This window comes from Mesoplodon densirostris, chromosome 11 (assembly GCF_025265405.1).
Source record: "Mesoplodon densirostris isolate mMesDen1 chromosome 11, mMesDen1 primary haplotype, whole genome shotgun sequence".
Lineage (NCBI taxonomy): Eukaryota > Metazoa > Chordata > Mammalia > Artiodactyla > Ziphiidae > Mesoplodon > Mesoplodon densirostris.
Window position 1 is genome coordinate 74,567,844 of NC_082671.1, and position 13,769 is coordinate 74,581,612.

Below are 13,769 nucleotides of genomic sequence, written 5' to 3' on the forward strand. Positions count from 1 at the left end.
TTTGAGGAAAAGGTGGCATTTGTTCTGAACCTTGTCAGATGGTAGAATATGGGCACTCTGTGTGTTTTAAGAATAGGAAACAGTCTTTGTACAAATGAACAAGCAAAAAAAAGGAGTATGTTTGGGAAATTATGATAATTTTACTAAATCAGCCATCATTTACTGAGTACCTGCCATTTGCCAATGAAAACATTACATGGCTTCCTATTTCCAATAATGGTAGACCAACTGTAGATTATCTGAAAACAACTTAAAAACTGGTTTTAAATAACGATAATCTTCAAAGCCATCAAAGAGTTGACATAACAGTAAGGACTTACTAGGAAGAGAATGATAGGGAAATGGAAATTCAGAGAGATAAATGAGTACAGAGCTTCATTTTTCCTGAGAGTATTGCTGAGTCTAGCAAATTTGAAAATTGGTTTTGATAGCCTAGCAGGGGCAAGGGAGAAAGAAAGAAATACCCAGGTTTTCTCAGGGTATAATGGTAGACCCTACCCAAAATAAGCTGAGACCTCAAAGGACTACATCTCAAGGTGAATGTGAACTATAGGTAAATGAGCCCTCACAAGTCACTGAAGCTTGAATTGCACTTTGATTGGCCTTCCAGGGAACCTCAAGCATTGAATTTAGTTTATGGTAATCCCAGACATGCCAGAAGTAAAAGAAAATCCTGTGTAGTGGAAGGCACTTTCATACTAGGCTTCGAATAATTATTCAGATAATTTTTTTGTGTGTAATAGCTAGCACATAGTCAAAAATAACCAGGCATAGACATGAATGAGAAGAAACAGGAAATATAGATAGCAGAAAGATACCCTCAAAAACACACATTCTTAAAAGAAAAAAATCATACATATTAAGCTGAAAAAAATCAGGTTGGAAGATACCTGCAAGGAATAGGAAACTATAAAAAATGACACAACCAGTTTTATTAAAACCAAACAGAACTTCTAGAAATGAACACTACAATAACCAAAATTATTGGAAGTGTTGTGTTTAATGGAATATTAGACACCATTGGAAAGGTGTTAATGAAATGAAAGGTAGAGCTGAAGAAATTATCCCCAATGAAGCACAAAGAGAAAAAAGACTGGAAGTGCAGAAGAGATGGTTAGATCTCCTGCGAAGGTCTAACATTCATTTAGCCAGAGTTTCATAAAGGGAGGGAAAAGAGAATGGAGCAGAGGCAGTAAAATAAGAAATGATAGCTGAGAATCTTTCAGGAAGATACCAAACTGCCAACATCAGAAGCTCAACAAATTTAAAGCAGGATTACTAAAGAAAATTCTATACCAAAACACAATAGTTTAAGTGCAGAAAGATAAAAATGAAAAGTAGCCAAGGGAAAGAGGCAGATTACTTGATTGGAGTAACAGACTGACAGTTGCTGCTCTCAGGCAGCAGGGGTGGAAAGATACCTTCAGTGTGCTGAAAGAAAATAATCGTCATCGTCAGGGAAATGTATTTTATGAAAGACGGCAAAATAAAAACATTTATAAAGATAAGACCTCACTAAGGGAAATTGTAAAGTATGTACTTTAGGCAAAAAGGAAATGACCTCAGAATAACATACAGAAGCAAGAATACATGAAGAGCAAAGAAGGTGGAAATGCTAATAAACATTGTCTTCAAAAAACAATTAATAATCATAATAATGACATCTTATGGATTTTTTTTTTTTTTTTTTTTTTTTTTTTTGCTGTACGCGGGCCTCTCACTGCCGTGGCCTCTCCCGTTGCGGAGCACAGGCTCCGGACGTGCAGGCTCAGCGGCCATGGCTCACTGGCCCAGCCGCTCCGCGGCATGTGGGATCCTCCCGGACCAGGGCACGAACCCGTGTCCCCTGCATCGGCAGGCGGACTCTCAACCACTGCGCCACCAGGGAAGCCCCATCTTATGGATTTTTAAAATATATGAAGGATTCATTTAAACCACAGTAAGTGAGTAGAGGCTGGGGCTAGATAGAATTAAGATGTTCTGAGGCCCTTGTATTGTCAGGGTGGAAAGTTATGTATTGATTAATAATAGGCTTTGAAAAGTTAAAGATGAAAATTAAAGAATTAAAGAATAAGTAAAGGTAATCTCTATGATAATTACTAAAAAAATAGAAACAGAATGTAGTACTTAAAAACGATGAGAGGGGCTTCCCTGGTGGCACAGTGGTTAAGAATCCACCTGCTAATGCAGAGGATACAGGTTCGAGCCCTGGTCCGGGAAGATCCCACGTGCCGCGGAGCAACTAAGCCCAGGCGCCGCAACTACTGAGCCTGTGCTGATCCTGCGTGCCACAACTACTGAAGCCTGTGCGCCTAGAGCCCGTGCTCCGCAAGAAGAGAAGCCACCGCAATGAGAAGCCCGCGCACCGCAACAAAGAGTAGCCCCCGCTCACCGCAACTAGAGAAAGCCTGCATGCAGCAATGGAGACCCAAAGCAGCCATAAACAAACAAACAAACATATTTAAAAATAAATAAAAAACAATGAGAGAGAAAAATAGAAATAATAAAAGAAAACAAGAAAGGAGAGAAAAACCAACGTAGAACAGGTGTTATAAATAACACAAAATAAGATGATAAGTTTAGATCCATATATATCAACAGGCTGGTATTCTGAATGGTGTGTACAGCAGTACTGGTTATTAAAATATTGAAATTTTTCTATACAAATTGATAAATAGCCTCTGACCTGAGCCCACTGAATGCCTTCAGCCACCCTTACTTAACCCATGGTTAGGCATGGCCATTGGACTATTCTTTTGTCCCCCAGTTCACCACACTCCTGTCCCCCATTCCATATCCTTGTTTCTCCCATGGTCAGAGGATGCCCAAACGTTACAGGGGAGATACACCCTTGGAAGCAGTAGTGGAACCCCAGAGAACAAACGCCTGGTTCCCTTTGTCCCTTCAAGGCTGTTTGCCTGTGAGTCCCCTAGAGTTGCCATCTCATGGTCACTTGTGCGAACTGCAACTTTCTCAAAGTACCCTACAATTTGCTAAATATTTTTATCACCAGTATATACTCAATTTATAGAGCATCTACAGCAAGATTGTCAGAGTAGTTTTTTTGTTGTTGTTGTTGTTGTTTTTGGCTGTGCTGCTTGTGAGATCTTAGTTCCCCAACCGGGGATTGAACCTGGCCCATGGCAGTGAAAGCCCGGAATTCTAACCACTAGGCCACTGGGAACTCCCCCAGAGTAGACTTCTTTAAAATACAACTATATTCCATTCAAGAGATTCATCTAAAACATAAGACTATAGAATGTTTGAAAGTTAAAAGATGGAAATAAATATATATATTAAACATATAAGTTAAATATTAAATAAGTTATAAATAAATAAATATATATATATATACATACATACTTATATACACCATGTAACAGCTGGGCAAAAGAAAGCTAGCCAATATAGTTGTATTAAATCAGAGGGAGAAATAGACTTCCAGGTGAAAAGCATTACCAGGGAAAAGGAAGTAACCCATTAGAATAAAGGAGTCATTGACCAAGAAGAGATAATAATTTTAAATTTATAGGGCTCAAAAAAAGTGCCTCAAAATGTACTTCAAAAATTGGCAAAACTGCAAGGAGAAATTAACAAGTCTGCCATCATGGGAGATTTTGAGAATGGTGCTACGTATATACATTTATTTAGTTCTCACAGCAGCCTCATTATGCACATAAAAACTATAAAAAACGTAAAATTCAATATTTAGGAATCTGTGTATGTTCATATTTGGGATTATTTGTCTTATGTCTTGTTTCCCTATCTGGGAAAGGGACTGGATCATCTTCTTTGTAATATGTAGAAATGAGAGCATCTATTCCATTAATCCCCAAATTTGGCTGCAGATTAGAATCACCTGGGAAATGTTTTAAAATCCTGATATCTAGGCAATAGGAAAAACCAATTACACTAGACTCTCTGAGGGTACAACTTAGGTATTGGTAGCTTTAAAACTCCCCAGGTGGGGGCTTCCCTGGTGACGCAGTGGTTGAGAGTCTGCCTGCTGATGCGGGGGACACGGGTTCGTGCCCCGGTCCGAGAAGATCCCACATGCCACGGAGCGGCGCCATGGCCGCTGAGCCTGCGTGTCCACAGCCTGTGCTCCGCAACGGGAGAGGCCACAACAGTGAGAGGCCCGTGTACTGCAAAAAAACAAAAACAAAAACCAAAAACTCCCCAGGTGATTCCAGTGGGCAGCCTAATGGAGAATCTCCCCAGATTGCTTGCACATTGGCCCTGAACTGGGGCTGGGTCATCTGTAAAGCTGAGTATCCTGGGGGTGTGCTGCCTGAAGAAGATCACCTTGCAGAAATGGATGTCTCAAGCCTCATTCTAGACCTTCCATCTTCTTCCAAAATTTATTAAAATGTTTACAAAAATAAATTTACGAAACTGTTCCAGGTGATTCTTAATCAGTAGTCTCCCAGCACTTAAGAATGGCAGGCTTGGAAGGTAGTTGTAATGGTTTGAATTGTGTCTCCCCAGAAAAGATGTGTTAAAGTCCTAAGACTAGTACCCCAGAATGTGATCTTCTTTGGAAGTAGGATCATTGCAAATGTAATAAGGTAAGGCCATACTGGAGTAAGGTGGGCCCTTAATCCAATGTGATTGGTATCCTTATAAGAAGAGGGAAGCTTGGACATCGAGACACAAGGAAAAACTATGTGATGATGGAAGCAGAATTTAGAGTGATACAAGACAAGGAATGCCAAGGATTGCCACCCATCAGCAGAAGCTAGGAGACAGGCATAGAACGAATTTTCCCTCAGCCCTCAGAAGAAACCAACTCTGCTGACACCTTGATTTCAGACTTTGAGCCTCTAGAACTGTGAAAGAATAAATTTCTGTTGTTTTAAGCCATACAGTTTGTGGTACTTTGTTAAGGAAGCCCTAGAAAACTGATAACAGTAGTGCTTCTCAAATTTAATGTACATACAAACCCCCTAGAGATCTTGTTAAAATGCGTCCCCATCCATTAGGTCTTCAGGTAGGACCTGAGATTCTGAGTTTCCTACAAGTTCCCAGTTGAAGCCAATGCTGTCAGTCCTGTGACCTTGATTTGAGCACAAAGGCTTCCAGATGATGTTGATGCTTCTGATAGAAGACCATAAGCATCAGTAGCCAGGGCTGTGAGAATAGTGCCAATACAGCCAAAGCCCTGGGTTCTAGGATCCGTGGAACTGTTAAGGTTTATTTTGTCCATGCCCAGGATGGTGCTTACAATCTCAGCCCAGCAGCTTATTTCGGCGAGCCACAGGTTACAAGGTGCCAGACCTGCAAGAATGTGCACACAAACCAGGTAGCCCCAGCCTGACTCACACTGCATCCTGCAGGGGAGGAGTCAGTAGAATCTTCCTCCGGCATGTAGTGCCATACCAAGCCCTAGCTGTGGTCTCCCAAAGCAGGAATGTTGAGCAGTGCTCTTGCCTTGCAGTGTATTCTTTCAAAGAGACTTAGGTGTTGCACTGAAAATGCCCTTAAGCACTTCCAAGTCTACAATAGGAGCAAAGCTGAGATCTTCTAAAGTCTTGCTTGTGGGGAGCACCTTTGGGGAAGATGACCAAGATGGGTGGTAGAGCAGACCACTGCTGGTTTTCTCCAGCATCGATTCCTCCTGCTTTGGGGAGTAGCACCTAGATTTTCCATTGGGGTGACCCTTCCCCAGCTTGCAGTCTGTGTGGTGTCTAGAGCTGACAGCAATAACCAGCCCTAGAATCAGAATGTCACACTGGGGGAAAAAAAAAAGCCTGGGACCCAAGCCAGGCCAATGAGAATTCATGTGAGACTTTTGCTGGAACTCTTGGGTGAGAGACACATGTGTTCTGCTGGGGCTGCTGAGCTGGTGGGATGAACTCCTGGAGCTGCTGGTGGCCATGGCTCTTTCTCTTAGAGGGAAGGATCTGCTGTGAATGAATCCAAGGCAAAGGAAAACACAGCCAAGATAGAGAAAGAGAGTCAATGACCTGCTGATGCTATTCAAGGCCCTGGATCCAGACTCATCTCCAAGCTGGAGCCAAAAAAATCCTTTTTGATGAAGCCAGCTTGAATTGCACACACAGAATTCATGAATTTTTATTTATTTAACAAACACTTTATAGCATTTCCTACGTGCTAGGCACTGTCCCAAGCACTTAGCATGTATTGACTCATTTCATCCTTTCAACAGCCCTATAAAATGTGTACTGTTATCATCCACATTTCTAGATGAGAAGATTGAAGCACCAATAACTTGGGTAATGGAATCAAGGTCTCCAGCCAGTAAGGGTCAAAACTAGGATTCAAGCCTAGGTAGTTGGCTCCAGAGCCTTTGTGTCACCACTTACTGGACTGCCTTTTTAACAAGGGGGAGATTATTTCATAGTTAGAGCTGCTTAAAGAGGCAGTAAGTTCCTCATTATGAGTAGTATGAAAAAATACAATTAGACAGTAGACAAATACTTAGGGGATCCAAGAATCTGAATTTAGACAGTGAGAACTTAATGAAATAAGAGGGCACTCATTGGGGCTTCCCTGGTGGCACAGTGGTTAAGAGTCCACCTGCCAATGCAGGGGACACGGGTTCATGTCCCAGTCCGGGAAGATCCCACATGCCGCGGAGTGGCTAGACCCGTGAGCCATGGCCACTGAGGCTGCGCGTCTGGAGCCTGTGCTCTGCAACGGGAGAGGCCACAACAGTGAGAGGCCCATGTACCGCAAAAAAAAAAAAAAAAAAAAAAGGGCACTCATTAGTAAGATGAAAACATATGAAAGTATAAAACTGATAAAGGTAATTATTTAGTCAGATTAAGAATACTCTAATACTGTAATGGTGGTGTGTAAATCACTTTTTTTTTTTTTTTTTTTTTTCTTTTTGCGGTATGTGGGCCTCTCACTGTTGTGGCCTCTCCCGTTGCGGAGCACAGGCTCCGGATGCACAGGCCCAGCGGCCATGGCTCACGGGCCCAGCCGCTCCGCGGCATATGGGATCCTCCCAGACCGGGGCACGAACCCGTGTCCCCTGCATCGGCAGGCGGACTCTTAACCACTTGCGCCACCAGGGAGGCCCGTGTGTAAATCACTTTTAATGTTAATAAAAAGGTTAAAAGACCAGAAGTATTAAAAATAACAATAGCTACGATGATTAGTTAATTAATATACAATATAAAAAGATGTAAATTGTGGCATCAAAAACATAAAATATAGGGAGGGGCAAGTAAAAGAGTAGTTTTTGTATGTGATTAAAGTTAAGTTGTTATCAGCTTAAAATAGACTGTACTATAAAATTTTTTATGTAAGCCTCATGGTACCCATAAAGCAAAAACCTATAGGAGTTACACAAAACAGAAGAAAGGATTCAAAGCATACCCCTGCAAAAAAGCATCAAATCATGAAGGAACCCAGCAAGAGAGGAAGAAAGGACAAAGGAACTACAAACCAGCCAGAAAACAGTTAACAAAATGGCAATAGTATTTTAAATAACTATTTTAAATGTAAATGGACTAAATTTTTCAATTAAAAGACATAGAGTGGCTGAACGAATTGAAAGAAAAAAAGACCCAATAATATGCTGCTTAAGAGATTCACTTTAGCTTTAAATACACTCAAAGGCTGAAAGTGAAGGACTGGAAAAAGATATTCCATGCAAATAGAAACCAAACAGAGCAGGGGTAGCCATAGTTATTTCAGACAAAATAGACTTTAAGTAAAAAACTGTAGTAAGAGACAAAGAAGGATAGAAATTTTGTTATTCTCTTACTCACATTACCGTTGTCCACTCCATGGCATCTGGTCCTGTTGAGCCCACCCCAGGCCAGCATGAGTGGACTCTGGGTCTGTGCTGGAAGCAGCAGGAAGTAGAGATTTCTCCCAGGTGCTGAGTGTGGCTCAGGCTCATCTGGGGGTACAGGATGTGTGTGTTGCTCTTCCTTTAGAAATCTGTTGCACAGACCTGAGATTCTACCTCTCTGAACCTCAGCTTCTTCATCTGTAAAAGGTAATGGTATTATTTTACATAGTTTTTGTAAGGATTAAATGAGACATATGTGAAAAGTTTGTTTATTCATTCCACAGATGTTTATTAAGGGCCTACTATGTTCCAGGTTCCATTCCAGATATAAGAATTTTATCAGACAGGGGCTAGGCAGAAAACAGAATTCATCCCCAAATGGTTTAAATAAAGAGATTTTAATAAAGGAATCACTTACGGAGGGGTGTGTGGGGCTCAGGGAACATGAGGCATCCAATAACAATAGCAAGAAGCCATTATCATCATTAGGGGTGAAGGGACAAGGAGAGGAAGTAGAATTAATAGACTCAATCCAGAAGGTTTCACCTAGACTTGGGCAGGAGAGCCATGCAGTTGAGGCAATAGTTGTAAAGGAACTTAGCTACCTCCAAAGCCCAGCACTGAAGCAGGTGGGCACTAGGAAGAAGTACCACCACGCTCCTCTCCCCCTGCCCTCCAGTCTCCTGCTGGGACCTCACTTTGGCCCAGTGAGCAAGAGAGCCCGATAGGTACTGTCCACAGAATTCAGCCTCCTGGGGCTCAGAGCAGGGCAGAGAAGAATGGGGTGGGGGCAGGAGGGCCCCCAAAGAGAATAACTCTCATAGGAATCACCGGTAAACAAAACAGTCCACATCTCTGCTCAAGGCCAGATTCTACTAGTGCTTTGTATATGGCAAAGTATTACACATGAGTTGGTTAAATCACGGGTAACTGTAGTAATTAAACTGATAGCACCCCTTACTCTGGTTTCTGTCAAACACCCAAACTAAGGGTAGACTGCCAGCCAGCTTGAGGTGCTCAAGAGCAGCTCAGACAATCCAGGTTCTCAGTAAAGTTGTGTAATTCTATTTAGAGAGCAGAGCAGGGGCCATTCCAGGACATGTTAAGATTCATGCATTGTGGATGGCTGTTGCCATTCTGGGCCCAAATTCAAGCCTGGCTTCAGAATGGAGCAATAAAAAAGGGCAGCCGTGTCCATACAGCCAGATGGGATTCAAAATACAGGACAGGAGAAACCAAGAATGAAAAACACCCACAGAGGCAGATGTTAATGAGGTCCCAGCCTAATTACACAAGCCCTGCTCTCAGTGTCCAGCATTAGGCAACACTAAATTATAGGCACCCATTCAAACCACAGTGGCTGATAATGTGTCTCCGCTCATTAGAAGGTCAGACCTCAAGAGAGGGTTGAAGAGAAGGAGCCAGAAAGCTTAAGTAACACAAGACCTTGAGGAAAGTCATTGAAGACTCTCAAAAACTACCCCTGGTACCCACCCCAGGATTACTGTTTCCAGGGGGGATATTTGGGGCAAGATGGAGATGTATGGGCCTGTCCCAGAGGAGGAGTTATTTTACAAAATCTTAGATGTCCAGAGTTAGAAGAGTCCCTTAGAGTTTTCTGTGTGTCCTCATTTTACAGGTGGGCAAATTGTGCCCCAGGTGTCAGGGAGGAAGATGACTTGTCCAAATCCTCCTAGCATGTTAGCTTTTGTGTCAGGATCAGCTCTCAATCCTGAACCTCTATCCTGAGAACTCTCAAACATCCCATCAAAGAATATTATAAAATCATGTTTATTTCACACATAATTGCTCAGAGTCTTCTGAGCTTCCTGAACTTGGAATTTCAAATTCCAGATATTCATTCATTCAACAAATATTTATTGAGCAAATTCAGAATGCCAGGCACCCACCAGCAAATCACAAAGAGCTCAGTTTCTACTCTCCCTTCGTGGTGCCTGTGTCTGTTTGGAAAAGTGCTTCCTTTAATTCTCCTAAGTGGTTACACACACACTGAGCTTTTCCTACTTTCCTTTCTTTCATTCATTAAAGATGTGCCAGACATAGAGGATACAGTAGTGAACAAAATAGACAGTACCCTCTGTGGAGCTGACATTTAAGCTACAGAAACTGACAACAAATAAGAAAACAAATATACAGTCTAACGGCAGGTCGTGAGAAAAGGTTGAAGCAAAGGATAAGATAGAGAGTGACTGGTATTTGAGGTGGGGTGATCAGGGAAGGCTTCTCTGAGGAGGTGACTTGAGTAGAAACCTAAATAATGTGAGCAGAGTGAGCACTGTGGACTTGGGAGAGGAGCTTCCCCCTCTCTCTCTTGACTTTGAGTGGATGTGCACACAGGTAAGGGGCAGCTTTGGGGCCAGAAGAGGCAAAGAAGGAAGGCAGAGACCTCCCTTGCCCTGGTGCACTCATGTCACCTTCTCTACCTTCTTCCCTAAAGTTGAATTTGGCACCCCCTCCTCTGTGCCAAAAAGCATCTAGGACTTGCCAGGTAGGCGGGGTGGCTTCATGGCTGAAAGCCCACCTACAGGGGCAGAGCAGACCACCTGGGGTGGATCTCAGCTTTCCCTTCTGCAAGCTGGGAGGCCCTGGATTAGTCTTTCCACCTTCCTAGCTCTTGGTTTCCCCATTTGTAAAGTGGGAAGAAGTAACCCGTGCTTCTGAGAATGATACGTATGAAGTAGGTAAGCGGTGTCTGGGGACAGTCCTTGCACCTGCTCTTCGTTCCTCCTGAAACACTCCGCAGATGCTACCATGTCGCACCCTTTCAAATTTCTGATCAAATGCCACCTCCTCAGAGAGACCTTGCCAGACCATACTGTCCCCACACTCGAGCCCCAACTATACATTTTTTTCCTTAAAGCAGTCATCACTGCCTGAAAGTATAGATAGGTAAATAGATGGATGACAGATGATTCACTGATTGATCGATAGCTGATAGATTAGGTACATTAATAAAATATATTAATGTAATATTATTGTAATAATGTATAATATAAAATAATATATACAGATGATATGCTTTATGTAATTAGATAATACATTAATATAATAATATTAACATTATAATCAATGTATATTATATTTTGATTATATAATATAATTATTATATTACAGATATAGATAAGATGTGCTATTTATATAATTTATTTTATTGTATTATTTTCTAGAAGAGAAGACCGTGTAGGCAGGGACTTTGTTTTGCTTCCCCGTATTCCCAGCCCCTAGAACAGAGCCTGTCATGCATGTATCAGTTTCTCAATAATTATTTGTTCAGTGAATGAAGGAATGAACCAGCACTTAACCAGTGGCTCTGTGTTCTTGTTCTTACTGCTCTTCCTGCATTGTGATGAATTCAGGAGAACAGTAATCATTATTTACTTCTCATGTCTCCCACTGGACTGGACCTTCCTTGAGGATCGGGTTAAGGACTGTTTTTCCAAGTTGTACCCCAAGCGCCTGGCTCAGTGCCGAAATCTTTGCTGAAGGCATTCAGGACTGGCCGACTCTTCAAATGAATAAGAATCCCACAACTTTGCAAAGTAAAAAGCTCACAACTGAGAGGACCCCAGCCAGCTTGCACCAGGCATGGACTTGCTGACCAGCACACCGCCCACCGCCTTCTCTCCCCGGGAGGGGATGGGGTCTGGGAGGCCAGGGACAATGAGGCATTGAGGGTCCCAGCAGAGCAGCCTTGGTGGGGGAAGGCCCGATCTATCTCTTTGCCCAGGGCCTCTGCCCTCAGCACTGCAGGAGAAAGCAGAATCCCTGGGGACTTGCAGAGGTGGGGCGTGGGAACGGGAAGAAAGCAACACAAGAAAGAGACAGTGAGAGCCTGTAAAGAAATGCCAGGCTCCGCTCCCCATGCGTCTCCAGCCAACAAGCCAGCAGCAGGTCTGCCAGCTCCCCCAGGAGTGAGGGCAGAGCACTGACAGGGAACAACAGTGTGGCTCCTGCTTCCCAGGATCATAGAAACGGGGGACGGGAGAGACCTCAGAGGCCGCCGGAGAGCCCCTGCCCGCCCCACACGCACCTTCCTTCCCACAGGCTGCAGCCACTCCCAGCAATGGCTCCCACCTGGGTCCCACTCTGCCCTCCCAGGGCACCTGCTCCCAATCTGACACGATCCACTGTGGGAGAAATTGCCCGATGGTTACTTCACCCTTTTGACTTTGGCGTCCTATTTCTCATTCAGAAACCATCACCTTTTACTAACAGGCTACCGGGTACCTGGGGACTTCTCAGTGGCAGGTCATTTGATCCCCTTTTTGAAAGAAGTGAAGGAATATCTTCTGAGAAGGGTAATGCCTGATCCAAAGTCACACAGAGAATGAGTAGGGGAGTGGGGTTCAAACTCCCATGACTTCACGTCACACTTGCCTTCTACCTGGTCGGCACAGCTTGATGCTAGAAACAACACTAGCATTAGTGCTAGGTGATCCTGGGTTCAAATCTTGACTCCCCACTTACTATATGTGTGACTGCACAGTAACCTCATTCCCTGATTCCCATGTTCTTCAATTGTAAAATGGAAGTGTTGCCTACTTTGAGGGCTGGAAGAGGAAGTCTGCTAATGCCTGAAACACAGTGGCTGCTCTCGAAATGTTCAGCCTGCCCCTTCCTCGCCCTCCCACCCCACGACTCCTTCTGCACACTCTTCCTTTCCCGGCCCCTGAGTGAGTCTGGTGGACAGGGGGAGGGGAAGGAGGAGACTGTCTAGGGCCCCTTCCTCACCCCAGGCAACATGGAGGAGTGATCCGTTTACAGTTTGCTCAGTGTCTTCAGACTCTGTCTCTTCATTTAAGCATGTCCATCTGCTTCCAAAGGGCTGGTTGATCCACCAGTTCAGTGACTTTCAACCTTTCCCATGAAGGCGAATAATTTAAGACACCCCCCCTCCCCACCGGGCCTATTTATTAAAATACAGGTGCTTAGGCCCCATTACCAGAAAGTCTGGTTCCTGGGTGTGGCCCAGGAATGTGCATGTTGTCAAACTCTACCTACAAGGTTTCAAGACCAGGAGTCCAAGGACTTTGCTTTCAAATCCATTGCACAACTAGCCTACGAAGAGGAGCCGCAGGCAGACAACTAAAACACAGAATGGAATGATACGTTATTTGATTTTATTCTGTGTAGTTTTAAAGTAAATGTGGAAATATTAGCAACAGTCATATGCAAAAAAAAATTGAACTTGCTTAAAGAAGTTACAGGTTCAAAGTCTAGCTCTACTAGTTACTGACTACAGGGCTTTAGAACAGTGTTTTTCCTTTCTCAGTGTGTTTCCTCATTTGTACATGAGGATGGCAATTCTAACTTAATGGGACAGTGGATAGAATCAAAAGAGGTAATAGGTATGAGCATACTTGATAAATTATGAAGTAGTGTATAAACGTTAAATGTTATATTAAGATGAACAGTTTTCTCTGAGATGTCTTCATTTTGCTATAAAGAGTATTTCTGTGCTGTTAAGCCTATTTTCAGGCATTCTAGAATATATCCCTTTACCTTCTGTAGTGTTTGTCCTGATGGCAGTGAAGTTTCTGAAAAGGACGTCAACCCTTGGACAATCAACCCTTCATTGAATGAGGTAGCCTCAGAGATGGAACCGGTGCCATCCTCCCTAGGTGATATAGGGACTCCAGACCCCTGAGTTTCTCCCGATGATGATGATGATGATGATGATGATGTGTGTGTGTAAAACTTTTTCTCATATCAGTATTTTTTTGATTCTCCACCTCCATTCCTACCGTAGACCAAAATCACCTTTCTCCTTCACCTGGATTTCTGCAGTACCCTTCTCACTGGCCTCCTTGCCTCTGCCTCAGTTATCAGTCGTTGAGTAATGAACCACCCCAAAACCTCATGGCTTAAAACCTCAATCATTTTATTTGCTTGCAGTCTGTGGGTCAGGAGTCTGGAGGGCTGGAACAGGCAGTTCTGCTGCTGCATGCCTTGTGGCTTGGCTGGGCTGGAAGGTCCTGTC

At 43.4% G+C, this 13,769-nt stretch overlaps 1 protein-coding gene across 1 annotated transcript in view; it reads left to right on the plus strand.

Moving 5' to 3' along the window:
* SYN3 (synapsin III) overlaps nt 1-13,769 on the plus strand; it is a 454,719-nt gene that overhangs the window by 100,522 nt on the left and 340,428 nt on the right. The window lies entirely within an intron of this gene.